General features: G+C 41.1%; 1 non-coding gene across 1 annotated transcript; it reads left to right on the forward strand.

The window, feature by feature from the left end:
- Nucleotides 1-17,985: 17,985 nt before the first annotated feature.
- LOC133820597 (small nucleolar RNA R71) lies at nucleotides 17,986-18,092 on the forward strand. Its single transcript, XR_009887003.1, has one exon. It is a non-coding gene; the product is annotated as a small nucleolar RNA R71 (small nucleolar RNA).
- The last annotated feature ends 1,382 nt before the right edge of the window (nucleotides 18,093-19,474 follow it).

The following is a 19,474-nucleotide window of genomic DNA, read 5'->3' on the forward strand; positions in this document are numbered from 1 at the left end:
GCCTCCCAATAGCGCTGTCGTTAACGTCATTTAGCTAGACGATGTACTCCTCTTCAGAGAGGCTTCAACATAATAATGGACTTGGCTTGATCAATGGGACCACCCAAGTATGGCTTCACTCGTTGACTGTTCACCTTGAATGTTTCATTATTTCAATTTTTCCACTCCAACTAACCATAACGAAACACCTTCACTACTGTGTACAGTCCCAACCATATCGATTTCAATTTTCCTGGAAAGAGTTTCAACCTTGAATTAAACAATAATACTTGCTGACCTAGTTGAAATTCTTTGCGAACCAAGTTCTTGTCATGCCATGCCTTAGTGCGTTCCTTGTAAATCTTAGCATTCTCACAGGCTTCATTCCTAAACTCATTAAGTCCATTCAATTGTATTAGCCTATTTTTCTCAGCTGCATTCAAGTCCATATTCAACCTTCTCATTGCCCAATATGCTCGGTGTTCTAATTCCACTGGTAAATGGCAAGCCTTACCAAAAGCCAACCTATAAGGTGACATGCCAATAGGGATCTTAAATGCCGTTCTATAAGCCCATAAGTGTCATCAAGATTTTTAGACCAATCCTTTCTTGAGCTATTAATGGTCTTTTCAAGAATGCTCTTGACCTTCCTATTAGAAATTTCCGCTTGACCATTGGACAGTGGATGATAGGCCAACGCAGTTCTATGTCGTACTCCATACCAAGCGACCAAAGCATCAAACCATTTATTACAAAAATGACTCCCTTCATCGCTTAAGATAGCTCGGGGAGTTCCAAATCGAGTAAAAATATTCTTATGCAAAAAATGTAGAACCATTTTACCATCATTTGTAGGAGTTGTCGTTGCTTCCACCCATTTAGACACATAGTCCACAACGAGCAATATATACTTGTTATTGTAGGATGAAGGGTCCCATGGAATCAATCCCCCACACGTCGAACAACTCTACTTCTAAAATAACATTCAGCGGTATCTCATCTCTTCTTGATATGTTACCAGTGCGTTGACATCTATCACAAGACTTAACAAAAGTATTTCCATATTTAAATAAAGTAGGCCAAAAGAAACCACATTGCAATACATTTACTGCTGTCCACGTTGCTCCGAAATGACCCCCACAATGGAGAGTGTGACAATGGGTGAGAATAGAGATCATTTCATTGTCCGGTACACAACGACGAATTATTTGGTCAGCACAGTGTTTATAAAGGATTGGTTCCTCCCAATAATAATATTTTACCTCAGAATAAAATTTCTTGAGTTGTTGTCTAGACAATCCAAGAGGTACAACATTTGCTACCAAATAGTTAACGTAATCTGCATACCATGGCATCAAGCAACCTTCACTTACCCCAAAGAGTTGTTCATTCGGAAAGTGATCATTTATTTGCACTTTTTTACTATTTTCACTTTCCTCCACCTCAAGCCTTTACAAGTGATCCGCCACAAGATTTTTTGTCCCCTTTTTATCCCGAATCTCCTTGTCAAACTCTTGAAACAATAGCACCCATCTAATGAGACGAGGCTTGGCATCCTTTTTACTCATCAAATACTTGATAGTTGAATGGTCAGTGTACACAATCACCTTATTACTAATGAGGTAAGGCTGAAACTTGTCAAATGCAAATACTATTGCTAGAAGCTCTTTCTCTATAGTAGCATAGTTCAATTGTGCATTGTTAAGAGTTTGACTCTCATAGTAGATGGTTCTAAATACCTTGTCCACCCGTTGTCCCAATACTGCTCCTATCGCATAATCGCTTGCATCGCACGTGAGTTCGAATGGTAGATCCCAATTTGGTGGACATACAATAGGTGCTAAAATTAACTTTGCCTTAAGTGCCCCAAAAGCCTTTAGGCACTCTTCATTAAAATCAAATGGAACACCGTTCATAAGCAAAGTTGACAACAGCTTATAGATTTTAGAGATGTCCTTGATGAATCTTCTATAAAATCTTGCATGTCCTAAGAAACTTCTCACCCCTTTCACTGAATCTGGAGGTGGTAGATTTTCAATAGTAGCAATCTTAGCTCGATCCACCTCTGTTCCATCTTTTGAAATCTTGTGACCAAGTACTATTCCCTCGTTGACCATAAAATGACACTTCTCCCAATTTAGTACCAAATTATTTTCCTCGCATCGTTGCAAAACTAATTTCAAGTGTCTCAAACACTCATCAAAAGAGGTTCCAAAAACTGTAAAATCATCCATAAATATTTCTATACTTTTCTCCACCATATCAAAAAAGATGGCCATCATACATCTTTGGAAGGTGGCTGGAGCGTTACATAAACCAAATGGCATTCTACGAAATGCAAAAGTAGCAGATGGGCATGTGAAGGTGGTTTTCTCTTGATCCTCTGGTGCGCTAGCAATTTGGTGGTATCCCGAGTAACCATCCAGAATACAATAATAATCGTGACCCACCAATCTGTCAAGCATTTGATCCACAAAAGGTAAAGGAAAGTGTTCCTTTCTTGTAGCGGTATTCAACTTACGGTAGTCTATACAAATCCGCCACCCCGTCACTATACGAGTCGGGATGAGCTCATTATTCTCGTTCTTGACCACCGTCATACCACCCTTCTTAGGAACCAATTGAATCAGACTTACCCAAGCACTATCAGAAATTAGATAGATCACCCCGGCATCCAACAATTTAAGAATTTCTTTTCTTACCTCCTCTTTCATCGTTGGATTTAACCTTTGTTGAGCCTCGATGGATGGCTTACTATTGTTGACGCGGTTTTTCACCAACAGTGTATTTAAGAAATAATAAGGTTGATTAGTGCTTAATAATAAATCGAAATATGAAATGAATTTACAAGAACACAAATCTTTTTATGTGGTTCAGTGGTTAACATCCACCTAGTCCACGAGTCTATATTATTGATGTTTCTGTCTCTATTTTGGCAGAGTTTCAGTATTACAGAATAATCGTCCCTTTTCCTGTCCAATATTCTCAGTATTTATAGAGAAATTCCATGGACAGGTTTGGGTAACCGCATGAGTCAATCACGGATTTACATATTTATTACATTTAATACAAACAATTCCCATTTATACTGGGATATGATTTGGTCACAAAATAAATGGTCTCAAAATATCTGGGACATTAAATATGATAGGCTGGTCATAAATAATCATATAAAAGTACCTGAGTCTTTGGAGATTCGCGGATACGCAATATATTTGGATTATAATGAGCTGGATATCTCTATGAGCTCGTACTTCGGCAGCCATTTGAATATCATGAGTTCGTGCTTCACAACCTTCATGTCTGTAGCTCGAGTTAAACCCAGGACGCCTAACACCACACGTTCCCATGTGAAACCGGAGTTGATACATGGATTATAAACATATATCATTTCCTTCGTTATTTCTCCGTATATTTATTTGCGAGTTTTACCCGAGCTGAGTGAAGGACTCGTGCTGAAATTAGGGTACAACATTTTCCCCCCAAGTCCCTGCTCGTGGTTCATGTCGTCACCTTATGACCTACACAGTAGGGACTTTTAGACTTCTGTTGCATTAAACCATGTTTGCCCACTACTCGAGTATTGGACACGTGGTATACCACAATTGGCGTCTGTTCGGGTTTCAAGGCCTGCAATAATTGTCTTGTCACCTTTTTGTCGTTGTTTTGTCTTTTTAACCATGACCTTTGGATCTTGTACTAACCAAATCGGATGGCCCAAATTAATTTTTGCCGTTTACGTATAAATAGGGTAGGCAATTTTCAGGTTTCACCACCTTTCATTTGAACTTTTTCTATATTTCCTCTCTTTTGTATTTCCAAATCCTTCTTCTTTCTCAGAAAAACCCAAAAATCGTTCGTTGCATCCAGTTACTCAGGAGTCTTCCAGGAACTTCCCCTGCAAAGTCTACTTTTTATCAAGGACATACTGTAAGTACCTCGTCTTTTGGTTTTGAAGAAAATTTTCTTTTACTGGTCTTTTTTTTTGTTCTTCACCATGCTCATCCACACTTCACCGTAGTCAATATTAGGTTATTTCCAAAATGTTCTTAGCGAATAGGCTTCAACTTAGATTCAATGAGTAGGTCCTAAAATATCTTTAGAACTACAACATTCATAAAACTGGGTAATTTCTGGGTAAAGTTGGCAATCCATGGCGAATTTAGATAACACACATTCAGGATATAGAAGATGAAAAGTTTTTAGGGTTCAAACCAGGTTGCTTAGGGGTCACGCTTCTTGGGTGGTTTTGCACTAAACCGCATCCTAAGGAAAGTAGTGGCCTCACATTCTGACACACGAATCCCTAAATATCATGGGTCTGTTAGGAAACTGAGACACATAACTTAAGGTAGCGTGTGATATCACGTGATGGGGTCAAAGCTAACTCAGCTCGTACATCAAAATTAAACCACCCCCCCCCCCCGTACTTCTGCGCTATAACCTTTAAAACCTCTTAGGTCACCCACTAATTAGGTCTTTCTGTTCGTTAGGCGATCTGATGGCTCCCAAGAAGAACGCAACCAGCTCGTCCTCTCAGCAAAAGAAAAAGTGGAAAGAGGTCGCTCCTGAGTCTCCCATTCCCCACTTCAGTTCGGTTGGGGAAAAAGAAGTAGTGGTTGACCCCAACGCCTATTTCGAGGTGGAAAGATTCGCATCCAAGATCACAACCCAGAGGAGGGTGAACAAGATCATGTTGAGCCACAACATCAAGGTCGGGACCGGAGTTCTCATTGCCCGACCTGGTTTCGAAGGGGAAAGAAGTTGCTCCCCTCTCCAGGACGATTTTGCAGCCTGGAGTGATGAACACTTGAAGACAGGTGCCTTCCTTCCCTTGGACATATACTTCACGGATTTTCTGAATTTCATGAAGTTTGCTCCATTTCAGCTCCCCCCCAAATTCTTATAGGCTTTTGGAGGGGCTAAAATATTTATTTTTGAAGGATGAGTGGGAGGTCCCCAGTCCAGCAGATATATTATACTTCTTTTGCCTCAAATCCATCCCAGAGCAAACGGGTCGAGGTGACGGGCTCTACTATCTCACCAGATTCCCCAATTCTTCTCTGGTCATCGAGCTCCCAAGCCACCCTAACAACTATAAAGACTTGTTCTTTATGTCGAACGGGTTTCGAAACTGTGAACATAGATACTTCAACCGTCCTCGTAAGTTCTTTATTCTCTGACCTCAGCTCGTGAAATTTTATTCTTTCCAAGATATTTCCCTTGTACATGTATTAACTGAGTTTATTTCTCGTGCAACCATATTTGCGAGGACAGCAAAGTGTGTGACCCTTGGGGGTCAGTACGAGAAATTACCTAGGCTACCCCTAGTGAGAAGGACTACCACCAGTTCGTGAATGACATCATAATGCTGGCATGTAATTTGATTGGCGAAGGCCAGACATTGGCCTTAAGGACCCAGGCTACTCTCCCGGTAATCCACAAGCTCCCACCCTCTCAAGAAGAGGCCTTGCCGGCCATCGAAGGCGAGGACGAGGTGCCTCTTATGCAAATGAGGCAGGTTCCCAAGGCTGTTCGGGAACCTGATTTAGAGTGAGTTGCATCAGGGGTGATATCGCCCAATAAAATCCTAAGCAGTCGCAGTAGTAATCGGGCTATGTCGTATCCACAAAGAGGCAAACACAACTAAAGATTTGATTAGTAAATAAAAGATAAAAATAAAGTAGAATTGAAGAAATGGATTTTGTGAAAGTAAAATGATAGATTAGGGAAAGCGATCAGATAAAGAGCATGGAAAGGTAGAGATGCAGTGCTATAAAACCTATTCTAATATTGATATTAATTCAAAACACAGTTGCAATTCTACACCATTAATTGCAACTCGAATATGTATATCTAAAAAACACAAATTAAATAATCTAGATTAAATTGAATCTAACTCCTAATTTCATAGCATATCATATTATATATCCAAGAGCAACAAAATACCACTGGCAGAATGCAGTAAAAGACATACATATAACAAATATACTAAAATAAATTAACAATCTAAGTTATATAAGAAAAGCATGACTGAACTTATGTAAAAGATGCTAAATAATTTTAGAAAAGAAATTAGAAGATGATAAAAAAAATAATTAATGAGATATGGAAATGAAGCATAAGAAGAATCAATATCAATATTGAGAATGAAAAGTACAACAACTACACCCTAACCTCACCATTATTTCTAAAATAATTCACTCATTTTTGTCACCTAAAACAAGCAAAATTAAACTAGAAATAAGAAAAGAAACAAAATACAAAGTGTCTTTTTCCACTCTCCAATCTGATGTTTTACACTGGTTTTGGTTATCTATTTATAGAGAAAATTTTCCTCCAAAGTTTGTATTTTTGTGTATTAAAAAGTGGAGAAAGTGGCTTCAAAATCTGATGCAAAATGGGGAAAGTGGGACACGTGGCATGCATTAATTGGCTATCAAAAAAAATATGCTGCTGGTGGAGTGGGAGACAGCAAGGCGACGTGGTGCCTTTTGGTTGGCTCGGCAGGGAGGCGTGGCAAGCTGGCAGGCGAGTTAGACGGCGTCAGGTGGACTACAGGTGGTGTGGTCGGGCGCGTGGGGAGCATCTGTTGGTGGCATGACCGGTGACGGGGACCCACGGGACATGCATGTCAGGCAGCTCGGCGTCAGGTGGTAGGCTGGTGTCAGGGAGCTGGTGGCTGGTGACAGATGTGTGGCTCAGCTGGAGAGGCTGGAAGGGGTCACGTGTCAGCTGCTAGAGGAGCAACTTGGCTTCAGGTGGCTTGGCTATGCGAATGGAAGGATGTCATGTGGCAGCGTGGGCACTAGCTTAAAGCTTGGGCCTGGGCTGTTTGGGCTCGACTTTTGGGCCTATGTCACCTTCAAAAATGCCACTTTATCATCATTTTTTCAATTATATTTTCTTTCTTTTTGTTTGTGTCAAAAATACATTTTATTTCCTGAAAATTGAACACAAATTAAATTAAGATTAATATTTTTAAATATAAAATATATCACAATAAATTAATGAAAATATTAATAAATACTTCATTAATTTTAAACTTTAAAACTAATAAAATGATATTTTTGAACACTAATCAAGAGGTAGCAGCCGGCCCCTCCGGCCAAGGTAACTCATATCCCTATAGGGAACTAGATAGGGTTGTTGTCGATTTTAGGTTAGTTAGATTTAACCCAAATCAGCTTTTCCACGATCATCCTCACAACCCAGGCCGTAATATCACCCTGCTCCAGTGTGTAGACCACTTGGTGGTGCGTCATAACAGTAGTTACCCTAAGGGCACCATCGTTGTCGATAATACCTTAAATTTTAGGTTCGCCATCTTTGAGGAGTACAGAACAAACCGTAGGACATGGCCTTCTCTACTCCAGGGCACCTTTGCCCCTAGATTTAAGCAGTACATAGATGAGTCCAGCCCCGAGGTAGAACCAAAACCTGAACCTCCTAGGATCCAAGAAATACTAGTCATAGACTCTCCTTCTCCTCCAGTAGTCCCAAGGTCGGAGGTCATGATAATAAACTCCTCCCCCAGCCTAGAGGCTAGGATCTTTATTTATTTTCTTTGTGTATATTTTTTACTTTATTTGAGAACTAATCCCCTCTTGTTCTTTTCAAGCGAAGATATGGAACAAACCGGAGCTCCTAACCTCCGTACTGCTTTCCAGGTCGGGAAAACTGGCTCGGGCCCTGTCGTGAAGAGGCCTAGACTTACGAAGAAGGCCCCTCCGGTAGCGGTAAATGTCTCAAAATCCCCTGCTAAGGGGAAAGGCACGAGCTTGATAGCTTCGGTGTCTTCCGTTACTCAGAGGAGGATTCCTCCTCCTCCACCTTGGTTCGCGCCTTCTCGGGATCAAGTAATACAAGCTAATCCTCCAGCTCCTCCTGCCCTAACTACAACCATTTGAATACTAGTAGATACCCAGGATCTACAGAAGATCCCTGAAGCCTTTCAGAGGATCCTTTACGAGATAGTGAGCCACATGGTGGGGCACACTTATAAGGCCAGCTCGAGGGACTTGAGGACGATCGAGGAGCGGAGCCTAGAGAATGTCCTAGAGTCAACCTTGGGGATGACCCTCACAGTAAGTTATCATTCCTTGGTGACATCTTTCTTTTTATTGCGTCAAAGGATATATCTAACTTGCCTTGTTATTTTGCAGTCTGTCCTGGCTCAACATCGTAGGATAGCCCGGGGTAAGGCTAGAAATGATGAGCTCCAGGCCGAAATAAACGCTGCTAAGACTGCCCTGACAGCTGCCTAAGAAGGTGAGCAGGCTGCCAAAGCTGCCTTTGCGGCTGTTCAAAAGAGCGAGTATGACGCCAAGTTTTCCCTTGCCTCATCCCAGGAAAGCGAGCAGGCTGCAAAGATTGCCTTGGCTGCTCTCCAAGCTCAAACTGCACAACTCCAAGTCGAGGTTGATGAAGCAAAAGCAAAACTTCTCGAGGCTGAGGCTGCAGTCAAAGAAGAGAAGGCGGCCTCATTGTCGTCCATGGAAGATATGTTGTACCATTGCTGGGCTGTTAACCAGGATGAGAACTTTTCTTTCATGGCTCCCGCGCTGTGGGATCTGTACCTTGAAAAATTCAAGGCTCGGATCTTGCAAGAGCCGTCAGAAACGGGGGATGCTTCTGCAGCGGACGAGCAGGAGGGTGAGGAGGTTACATCCTTAGAGCGACCTGGGGGAGCTCAGTGACAATCTTTTTCCTTTTGTTTTTGTTTTTTATATTTGTTTGTAAACAATTGCCTTTGGGCTCAATTCAAGGTTTTTCTCCTCATGACAATTTTATTTTCAATTTATATATCTAATCTTTTTATCTATTCATCTTTCCTTTATTATCTCTCATGTTTGTGACTACTTAGACTTATACACTCGAGATTTTAGGAATCGATTTTTAGACCGGGATAGATATTTTGAGCTCGGTTACATCCAAACTTTATGTGTTGATTTATATCATACCTATTAAAAATCAGGCCTTGGACCCGATTATATCTGGGATTTAAAATATTTTAAACTTAGTTCATGTCAGGTTTATTGATAACTCGGGCTTTAAAAAGCCCTTGATTTTAAAAAAAATTCCCAACTTTCCAAGTTTTGTACCTGGTTGTATCAAGGGTTTTAAATGATTAAAACTGAGCTTATGCTAGGTTTATTGACATCTCGAGCTCTTTAAAAGCCATCGAATATTCAATTTTCCAAGCTTCTAAGTTTTGGACCTAGTTGTATCCAAGGTTTTAGGTGATTTAGACTTAGTTCGTGCTAGGTTTATTGATATCTCGAGCTCTTAAAAGGCCGTCGAATAATCAATTTTCCAAGCTTCTAAGTTTCTGACCTGGTTGTATCCAGGGTAATTTTGTACCTGGTTGTATCCAGAATTTTAAGTAATTTAAACTTATCCAGCAATCTTATTCTGATCCACCTCAGGTTATATGCCCCCAAAGTAACTAGAATGTAAAGACTTTCTTGGTTGCTTTTACAAACATCAATACACGAGCTAATACAACCTTAACAAGAAAAATTATTTAAAACCACCTTAACAAGAAAAATCATTTAATAATCCATCTGTTATTTAATTAAATGGCTTTTATAATTAAGCCTTACATGGATGACTACTATTGATAATATTTTTTTAAATGTAAGGCATTCCAGGTCCGTGGGACTATCTCCCCATTCAACCGAGCTATCTTGAAGGTTCCTTCACGCAAAACTTCCACAATCTGATATGGTCCTTCCTAGTTTGGGCCTAAAACGCTGTCTTTGGGATCCTTATTCATCAGAAAGACCCTTCAGAGAACCATGTCGCCTAATCCAAAATTACGTCTCTTGACTTTAGAATTAAACTAACGAGTGATTTTTTATTGATAATGGGCGAGCTGTAACTATGAATCCTCTCGTTTCACATCAATCAACTCAAGAGATGCGTTAAGTAATTCATCATTATATTCCTGGCTAAATTTCTTTTTCCTTTGAGTGGTTACCATAGCTTCGACTGGAAGGACGACCTTGCTTCCAAAAGTTAAGGAGAAAGGAGTGTGTCCCATGGAGGTTCTGTGAGAAGTTTAGTATGCCCAAAGTACTTGCGGGAGCTATTCGAGCCATACTCCTTTGGCCTCGTCTAACCTCTTCTTAAGGCTCACCTTTAGGGTCTTTTACTCAGTCTCGACTTGCCCATTGGCCAGTGGATATGCTACTGAGGAGAAACTCTTAATAACGCTGTATTTTTCACAAAAGTTAGTGAAGAGATCACTGTCAAATTAGGTCCCATTGTCCGACACGATCTTTTTAGGTAGCCCAAACCGACATACAATATTCTTCACCACAAAGTCCAGGACTCTCTTTGAAGTGATGGTTGCCAAAGGCTCAGCCTTTACCCACTTCGTGAAATAGTCGATTGCCACCATTGCATAACGAACTCCTCCCTTGCCCATTAGTAGGGACCCTATTAGGTCGATTCCCCACACTGCAAATGGCCATGTGGATGAGATCATCGTTAGCTTGACTGGAGCAGCTCGGGCAACTGTGGCGAAACGCTGGCATTTGCCGCATTTCTGAATATACGAGATGGAGTCTTTTGTTAAAGTGGACCAAAAATAGCCCTGCCTCAATATTTTCAATATGTTCTCGTTCGATGATCCATCTACGAATATTTTCCACAACTCTTGTACAAGTTCCTTCAAAAGCTCCTCTTGAAATCCAGTGCATTCAGCCACAAAATTAGCAAGGGCTTGACTTTTAATTGAGGTATGTGGGACGTACAATATCTCGAACTGGCTGAGCTCAACTGCCCATTTTAAAAGATGTCCTGATGTCTCAGGTTTTTGCAATACCTGCCTTAAAGGTTGGTCGGTCATAACGTTGATTAAATGGGACTGGAAATATGGTCGGAGCTTCCTGGAAGCCAATATCAGATAGAATGACATCTTTTCTATCAGAGGATATCGTGATTCAGCTCCGAGAAGTCTCTTGCTTATATAATACACCAGTTTTTTAGCACGGTCTTCTTCTTGAACTAACACAGCACTGACTGCATTTTCTGTTACGACCAAATAAAGGAACAGAGGTTCTCCAGACATAGGCTTAGACAATACTGGGGGATCGGCCAAGTGTGTTTTTAGGTCGATAAATGCCTGCTCGCACTTACTTGTCAGTAGATTTTGAAATAAAACTGTTCAAGGCTTCCACATTTCCTGTCAGGCTTTGAACTTCTTTATGCAACCTAGGCAAGGGCATTTCTAACAATGATATGATTTTATCAGGATTCGCCTCTATCCCTATTGTATTGACTATGAATTCCAAAAAAAAATCTGATGCTACTCAAAAAGTACACTTCTGGGGATTCAGTCTCATATCATACCTCCTTAAGATCTCAAAACATTCTTTCAGATCGGATACATGGTTATCAGCAGTCTTGGATTTGACAAGCATATCATCGACATACACTTCCATATTTCTCCCAATCTGATATGCAAACATTTTATTGACTAATCGCTGATATGTAGCTCCTGCATTTTTCAGCCCGAAGGGCATGACTTTATAACAATACACATTAGTCGGGGTCACGAAGTTAGTTTGTTCTTGGTCTGCAAGATTCAACGCGGTCTGGTTATATCCATAATACGCATCCATGAAGGACATGAGCCCGTGACCTGCCGTGGCATCTACCAACTGCTCAATCCTTGGCAGTGGGAAGAAATCCTTGGGGCAAGCTTTGTTCAGGTCAGAGAAATCGATGTAGGTCCTCCATTTCCCATTTGGCTTTGGGACCAGCACGGGATTGGCAACCCAGATCAGGTATTTTTCTTCATGAATAAACCCGCATTTTAACAGTCGAGCTACTTCTTCCTCCAATGCTTCAGCTCGGACTGTTCCCAAATGCCTCTGTTTTTTGGGATTTTGCAGGCATGTTCATGTCCAAGTTTAGAGTGTGCATGATTACACTCGGGATTATTCCCACTATGTCTTCATATGACCAAGCGAAGACGTCCATATTATTTTGTGAGAAATTGATCAACTATTTCTTCCCTTTATCATCAACATTTTCCCCAATCTTAACAACTCTTGAAGCTTCTTTGGGGTCTATACTTACTTCCTCGAGCTCCTTAATGGCCTGGAGCTCTGACCTATCCTCGCCCATTCGTGGGTCAATGTCATCATGTGGGAATACGTCTCTATCCTTTGCTTCTTGAGGTTCTTCCATCCCACAAATGTCTTCCACTTCCTGGGACTCCTCACCTCTGTCACTTACGACCATAGCTTGCTGCCCAGGTTGTGATTTTCCCTTCATAGAAATGCTATAGCATTCCTTGGCAGCGATCTGATCGCCTCTGACGGTGCATATCCCCGCAGCTGAGGGGAACTTGATTGCTAGGTGGCGGATAGAAGTTATGGCTTCAAATGCCATCAATGCAGGTCGTCCCAAAATTGCATTGTTTGTAGCTGGATAGTCGATCACAACGAACTCGAGTAACTTGGAGACAGTTCGCGATCCCTCTCCCAATGTTACCACTAACTCGATCGTCCTGATGGCTGCTGATCCTTCGCCAAAAAATCCATACAGAATCATTGAGGTCGCCTTCAGTTCTGTTACAGACAGCCCCATTTTTTCCAAGGTAGATCTAAAAAGCAGATTCAAAGAACTTTCGTTATCTACTAGCATCCTTCGTACTCTTCGATTGGCGAGTTGAACGGTTATGACCAAAGGATCATTATTTGGGAACTGGATGTGACTAGCATTCTCTTCTGTAAATATGATTGGTTGTTTTTCCAATCGTTGTTGTTTTGACAATCGTTGATCCGGGACGAACTCCAGTCTGTTATGGGACTTTAGTTCGTTAATGTGCCTCTTCTGGGCACCTCTACTCGTGTCTGCCAGATGGGGTCCTCCCGAAATGGTGGCTATATCTCCCTCTATTATCGGAGGAGGATTGTCTTGATTCGCTTGAACTCCAACTTGATTCATTGGAGCTTCAGGAACTGACGGAGGGTTTTTTCCAGCGGGCTGACTAGGGACTATTTGATTTCGGGCGTATTGGGCCAAAGGTCCTGCCTTGATAAGGGTCTCGATCTCATCCTTCAGCTTTCTACAGTCATCAGTGTTGTGACCGATATCATTATGAAACCGGCAAAACTTCCAAGGATCTCTCTTCGCTCTTTGGTTTTTCAATGGTTCTGGCTTCTTCCATGGAAGGCGAGTAGAATTGGCCAAAAAGATGTGCCCTTTAGTATCCGTGAGGTCGGTATAATTTGCGTAAACAAGTTTGAATTTTTCCTCGAACTTATTTTTCTTCATTCCGCTCAAGTCGCCCTCACCATTTCCCTTCCACTTATTATTTCCCCCTGGGTCATTCTGGGTAATGATTTGAGTCGTAGCTGCAACATCCGTTACTACTCCAACGGGCTGGACAGGGATCTGGATGGTTCCTGCGACAGAAGCTCGTGCCTCTACAAGGGTAACCCATCTTTGAGCTCGTGGCAAGAACTCATCCACACTATTAACTCCTTTTCTCTGTAATTCTTGCCACAAGTCACCTCCATCAAGGATTCCTATCCTTATTGCCATGAGCTTGGAGCTATCGTCGGCATCTCTAGCTCGTGCAGCGACATTGGCAAACCTACATAGATATGTCTTCAACGGTTCGCCAGGTTGTTGCTTTACATTAGCCAATGAATCAGCCTTAATTTGAGTTATCTGGGAAGCCCTGAATGCTCTCTTAAAATCAGCAGAAAAATTCTCCCACGAGCTAATTGAATGCATCTTGTATTGTTTAAACCATTGCCTGGCTGGCCCAATCAGAGTTGCGGAGAGTAAAATGCACCTTAGATCGGGTCTGCGTTGTGGGCCATCATCATGGTGTTAAACATCCCGAGGTGATCAGACGGATCCCCATCTCTGTCAAACTTTAACAAGTGTGGCATTCTGAAGCCCATCGGATATGTGGCCGCCACAATATTTTGAGCAAAAAGCTCGAGCTCATCCTCTGAGTCACAATCGTCTTTGTCTTTTTCAGATAGAAGCTTCTTCATTGGCTCCTCCATTTGAGCTATCTCTCGATGGTTTGGTCCCTAGTCCCTAGGTTATTTTGGGGCTGTTCAACAGCTCCCATCCTATCGTACGTGTTTGACGGGTTGTGGTCCATCCAAACTCGAGCTTGGTTTTGTGGGGCATTCTCATTATCATGTACTTCGGAAGGACCTCCCTCTTGACGAATGTGACTAACACCCTCATCTCGAGCTGAATTTCTTCTCTGCGAATTCAGGCAATCATGTAGATCAAACTGTGAATCGTATCGAGGGCTTTGTGCCAAACTTAGATGATTTCTTAGATCGCCCTTGGTTTTACCACTTCAACGACTTTCAGTCCAATAACTTCCATTTGCGAAGCTTACAACTCGCAGTTGAGGCTGAGGATCTGGATTTTCAACACGTGTTCGTGGGACATAGGTATGGACAGACGGAGGAGGGTTTCTCCTACTGTCTCCATAAGTAGGAATGTCTCGCGTTGGCCGAGGTTGTGTTGGATGTCTAATAGGTGATGGGGGATGCCTTACCGGTGAGGCAATCCTTGTCCCATCAGGGCTAACTAAATTAGCTCGCCTCTGTTCTACCCCATTATTTCTAGCTTTCTGTGCCTAACGATCTGATCATGACACAGGAGGGTTAGCTGGAACATTCTATCTCTGTGAGCCTATCCCAGCCCCTCTTCGTGGGTTGCCATGGGTATTCCCAGGCGCGTGTGACGGTGGCACCGAACTTGGGGTCGCGGTTCGAACTAATCGACTGACGTGTTGATGACACCTATGAGGGCCACTAGGTTGAGCATTTTGGCGATCTCGCGCTGTAGGCACAGAACTTACGGTGGAAGTTCTGATTGACCGACTTGGTTTGGATCGGTTATTCCTGTGGGACTTATGAGACCCACTTTGCCTCTTTCCGACATTAACGTCGGTTGCACGAGGGGTAACTAAGCCAAAACCTCCTCAATTTGCCTATTTGCCTTAGCATGATGGCTTCTTAACTGCAAATTTTCCAACTCAACTGCAGTTAAGTAGTCTGGGTTTGGATTTGGTGGCAATGACGTCGAACTCCCTGTATCGCCGTGACCCGCTGGTTGCTTTCTAGGACATTGCTAAACTTCAAGGCTATGCTCGTTTGAAACAGCAGTATGATGGGCCTCCTACCCACCAGGCTATTCTATCTCATTGTCATGCATTGAGTGAGTGACCACCATGATGAGATTTGACTGGGGTTTTGATGAAAACACTAATTCTGTCCTCTCAATGAAAGCACCAAACTGTTGACGCAGTTTTTCGCCAACAGTGTATCTAAGAAATAATAAGGTTGATTAGTGCTTAATAATAAACCGAAATATGAAATGAATTCCCAAGAACACAAATCGTTTTACGTGGTTCAGTGGTTAAAATCCACCTAGTCCACAAATCTATATTATTGTTGTTTCTCTCTCTATTTTGGCAGAGTTTCAGTATTACAGAATAATCGTCACTTTTCCTGTCCAATGTTCTCAGTATTTATAGAGAAATTCCATGGACAGATTTGGGTAACCGCGTGAGTAAATCACGGATTTACATATTTATTACATTTAATACAAACAATTCACATTTATACTGGGATATGATTTGATCACAAAATAAATGGTCTCCTAATATATGGGACATTAAATATGACAGGCTGGTCATAAATAATAGTATAAAAGTACCCGAGTCTTTGGGGATCCACGGGTACGCAATATATTTGGATTATCACGAGCTGGATCTCTCTCTGAGCTCGTACTTCGACAGCCATTTGAATATCATGAGCTCGTGCTTCACAACCTTCATGTTTGTAGCTCGGGTTAAACCTAGGACGCCTAACACCACACGTGGCCATGTGAAATCAGAGTTGCTTACGTGGATAATAAACATATATCATTTCCTTGGTTATTTCTCCGTATAAATATTTTCCAGTTGTACCCGAGCTGAGTAAAGGACTTGTGCTGAAATTAGGGTACAACAACTATCATCTTCCATAAGAATTATGTGCATCACCGTTGATGGACTGATTCCACGAATATCTGCCAATGTCCAACCAATAGCCAACTTGTGATCCCGGAGTACTCTCAACAATTTTTCCACCTCCACTTCAGAAAGAGAAGAAGACACAATTACTGGTAGTGTCTCATTCTCACCCAAGAACGCATAACAAAGGTGGTCCGATAGGGTCTTCATCTCCAACACCGGTGGCTTTTCAATAGAAGGCAATGAGCGCTCAAGCCCCTGTCCCAACTCCTCAATTTTTTTTTCTATAAAATGGCCCAAAAGAATTCACCCACTTGACATAATCCATGACCTCAGTGTCATCCACATCATTTTCCTCAAGATTTGTCAATACCAGATTAAGAGCATCAATGCTCACACTTTTCTTAGAAACAACCCCCTCAACCATATCAACAGAAAAACAAGTATCTCTTGCTCTAGGGTAGGACATTGCTTTAAATACATTGAAAACCACATCCTCACCTTGAATACAGAGCCTCAACTCACCTTTATGTACATCTATAAGCGCTTGCCCCGTAGCTAAAAATGGTCTTCCAAGTATTATAGGAACATCAACATCTTCATCCATATCCAAAACAATGAAATCGGCGGGAAATACAAACTTGTCCACCTTGACTAATACATAATAATTCCCCTAGGATATTTCACTGACCTGTCAGCCAACTATAAAGTAACTGTCGTGGGTCTTGCTTCACCCAAACCACGCCGGTGAAAAACAGACAAAGGCATCAAATTAATACTTGCCCCCAAGTCACATAAAGCGTGTTTGCACTCAAAATTACCTATAGTGCACTGTATAGTAAAGCTCTTCGGATCTCTCAACTTTTGGGGCTGCTTCCTTTGCATTATTGCACTACATTCCTCTGTCAAAGCTACAGTCTCATAATCCTCCATTTTTCTCTTTTTTGACAGGATCTCCTTCATGACTTTACATAGCTAGGCATTTGTTCTAAAGCTTCCGCGAAGGGGATGTTGATGTGCAACTTTTTAAAAACTTGGAAAACTATTTATCCAATGAATTTTTCCTGTCTTTAAGGATATGGAATTCTAACTTGAGTATCAACATTAACTGGTGGAGCCTTTTCAGGAATAGGATGATCATCAGTAACCACCCTTTCCTTTGAACCATTTGTCTCGCCCCTTTCATCATTCTTCTCAACATATGGTTGTGGTGTAGGCTACTCAACTTGTTTCCCACCTCTCAATGTTATGGCCTGACACTGCTCCTTGGGGTTCACAACAATATTACTAGGCGAATTCCATGGAGGCCTATTATTCATCATATTCACCAACTACCCCACTTGCATCTCCAAATTCCTAATGGAGGATCTAGTCCAGTCATAAACTCAGTCTGGGTGTTGGTGATAGTTAATAATGTTGCTTACAGTTCACTAGGTTGTTCTGTAGGAGTTGGTGACCTAGATTGCTGAGAAGTTGATGCCGGTGGTGGAGGTTGAGACATAGGCTGTTGATACTGTGGTTGAAGCTGTTGTTGCTGGCCTTGATTATTTCTCCAGGAAAAATTAGGATGATTTCTCCACCCATGATTAAATGAGTTAGAGTAGGGGTTGTTGTAAGGCCTCTGAAAATTCCCAATGGCTTAAACCTGAGCCTGATCCATTAGAATACTACTTTGAGAATCTGTAACAACTACTTGACACTGATCCTAAGAGTGCGGTCCCCCACATAGTTCACATCTGAATAGCATTGGCTGAGACAGTGGTCTGTTGCAACTGCTTGGTCAATGAAGCAACTTGAGAAGTCAATGCGGTGATGGCATCTAATTCATGTACCCCAGCCACTTTCTTAGTACTTTCTCATTCAGTAGGCCATTGATAGTTTTTCATAGCCATTTCCTCCAACAGTTCATACCCCTTGCTGTCGCGTATATAATGGTGTGAGTAGTGTCGTATAGTCCATTGTAAAAGTTGTGGACCAACATCCACTTTTCTATACCATGATGAGGACATTTTCTCAGCAGTTCCTTAAACCTTTCCCACATATCATACAATGATTCTCCGTCATTCTGATAGAAATTATTGATCTCACCCCTTAGTTTTGCTGCTTTTGATGGGGGAAAGAACTTCGCAAGGAATTTCTGAGCTAGCTCTTCCCAAGTATTGATAGAATTAGATTGAAGGGAATTCAGCCAAATCTTTGCCCTATCTCGCAGCAAAAATGGGAATAACCTCAGTCGAATGGCATCGTCACTCACCCCATTATATTTGAAAGTGGCACATGGCTCTAGGAAACTAGCTATATGCATATTAGGATCTTTTGTGGGGAGTCCACCAAACTGAACTGTGGACTGAACCATCTGAAGAATAGTTGGTTTGATCTCAAAATTATTGATAGTGATTGCTGGTTGTCTAATGCATGTTTGTACTCCTATGACTATAGGGAGCACATAATCTCTGAGTGTACGTGCATTTTGGGTTTCAGTTGCTGCATTTTCATTTGGCGGTATAACATTTCCACCACCATTAAGTGCGTTGTCACCCATAATGGCTCCTTCTCTTTTCTTTTTGCGGTTCGACTTACAAGCCTTCTCTATCTCAAGATTAAGAAGCACTAAACTGTCAGCCCCTCTTCTTCAGCGCATAAAACAATACTACATGAAATAGGGATAAAAAGAAGTAATAAACCAAGTTAGAAAATTGATCAAAAACCAAACCAAATTAGAAAGAAAATTAACTATTTTGATATTGATAATATTTCAGTCCCCGGCAACGGCGCCAAAAACTTATTGCGAGATTTTAATGTTACGCAAGTATACATAATCGCAATTCCTAATAAAACTGATAAATCCAGGTATCGTCCCACAGAGACTGATTTATCAATTACCATATAATTAATTTATGATTTCTATTTGGTTAATCGAATGTTTGATTTTTAAAATGTAGAAATTAATGCATGAACAAAATAACTACAAGTAAAACTTAAAACAAAATTCAAAATATAAACACAAAGACTTCAAGAAATTAATTCAATAGAAGAATAAAATTAGGGAATCCAATCTCATCAATTATCCACTCTAATATTCATCAATGCAATAATTACAATTTTTCTTTCTATTAAGATGGCAAGTTAATAAAATCTTTTTATATTCAAGTTATGAAATATAAAACTCAACCTAAAACAGAATTTTCTATATTTCTAGGACAAATTCAGCATTAGGAGGCAATAAGAACTATAAATCAAAAACCACACAAATAATCATGATACTTTTGTTCAATGATCAATTTTATGTCTAGTCAATTATAGCATATCCAAATCTCACTTTTCAGCTTTTGATTCAAAGTCATATAGGTTTTGAAAATAGATGGACAATCAATTCTCAAACAATAAACATAAATTGATAAGATCTCAATAAAGGAATAAAGAAAATAAAACTTTGCTTTAATTCATAAAAGGGTTTCCAGTGATTCGATTAAAACGCCT

This window comes from Humulus lupulus, chromosome 2, assembly GCF_963169125.1.
Source record: "Humulus lupulus chromosome 2, drHumLupu1.1, whole genome shotgun sequence".
Lineage (NCBI taxonomy): Eukaryota > Viridiplantae > Streptophyta > Magnoliopsida > Rosales > Cannabaceae > Humulus > Humulus lupulus.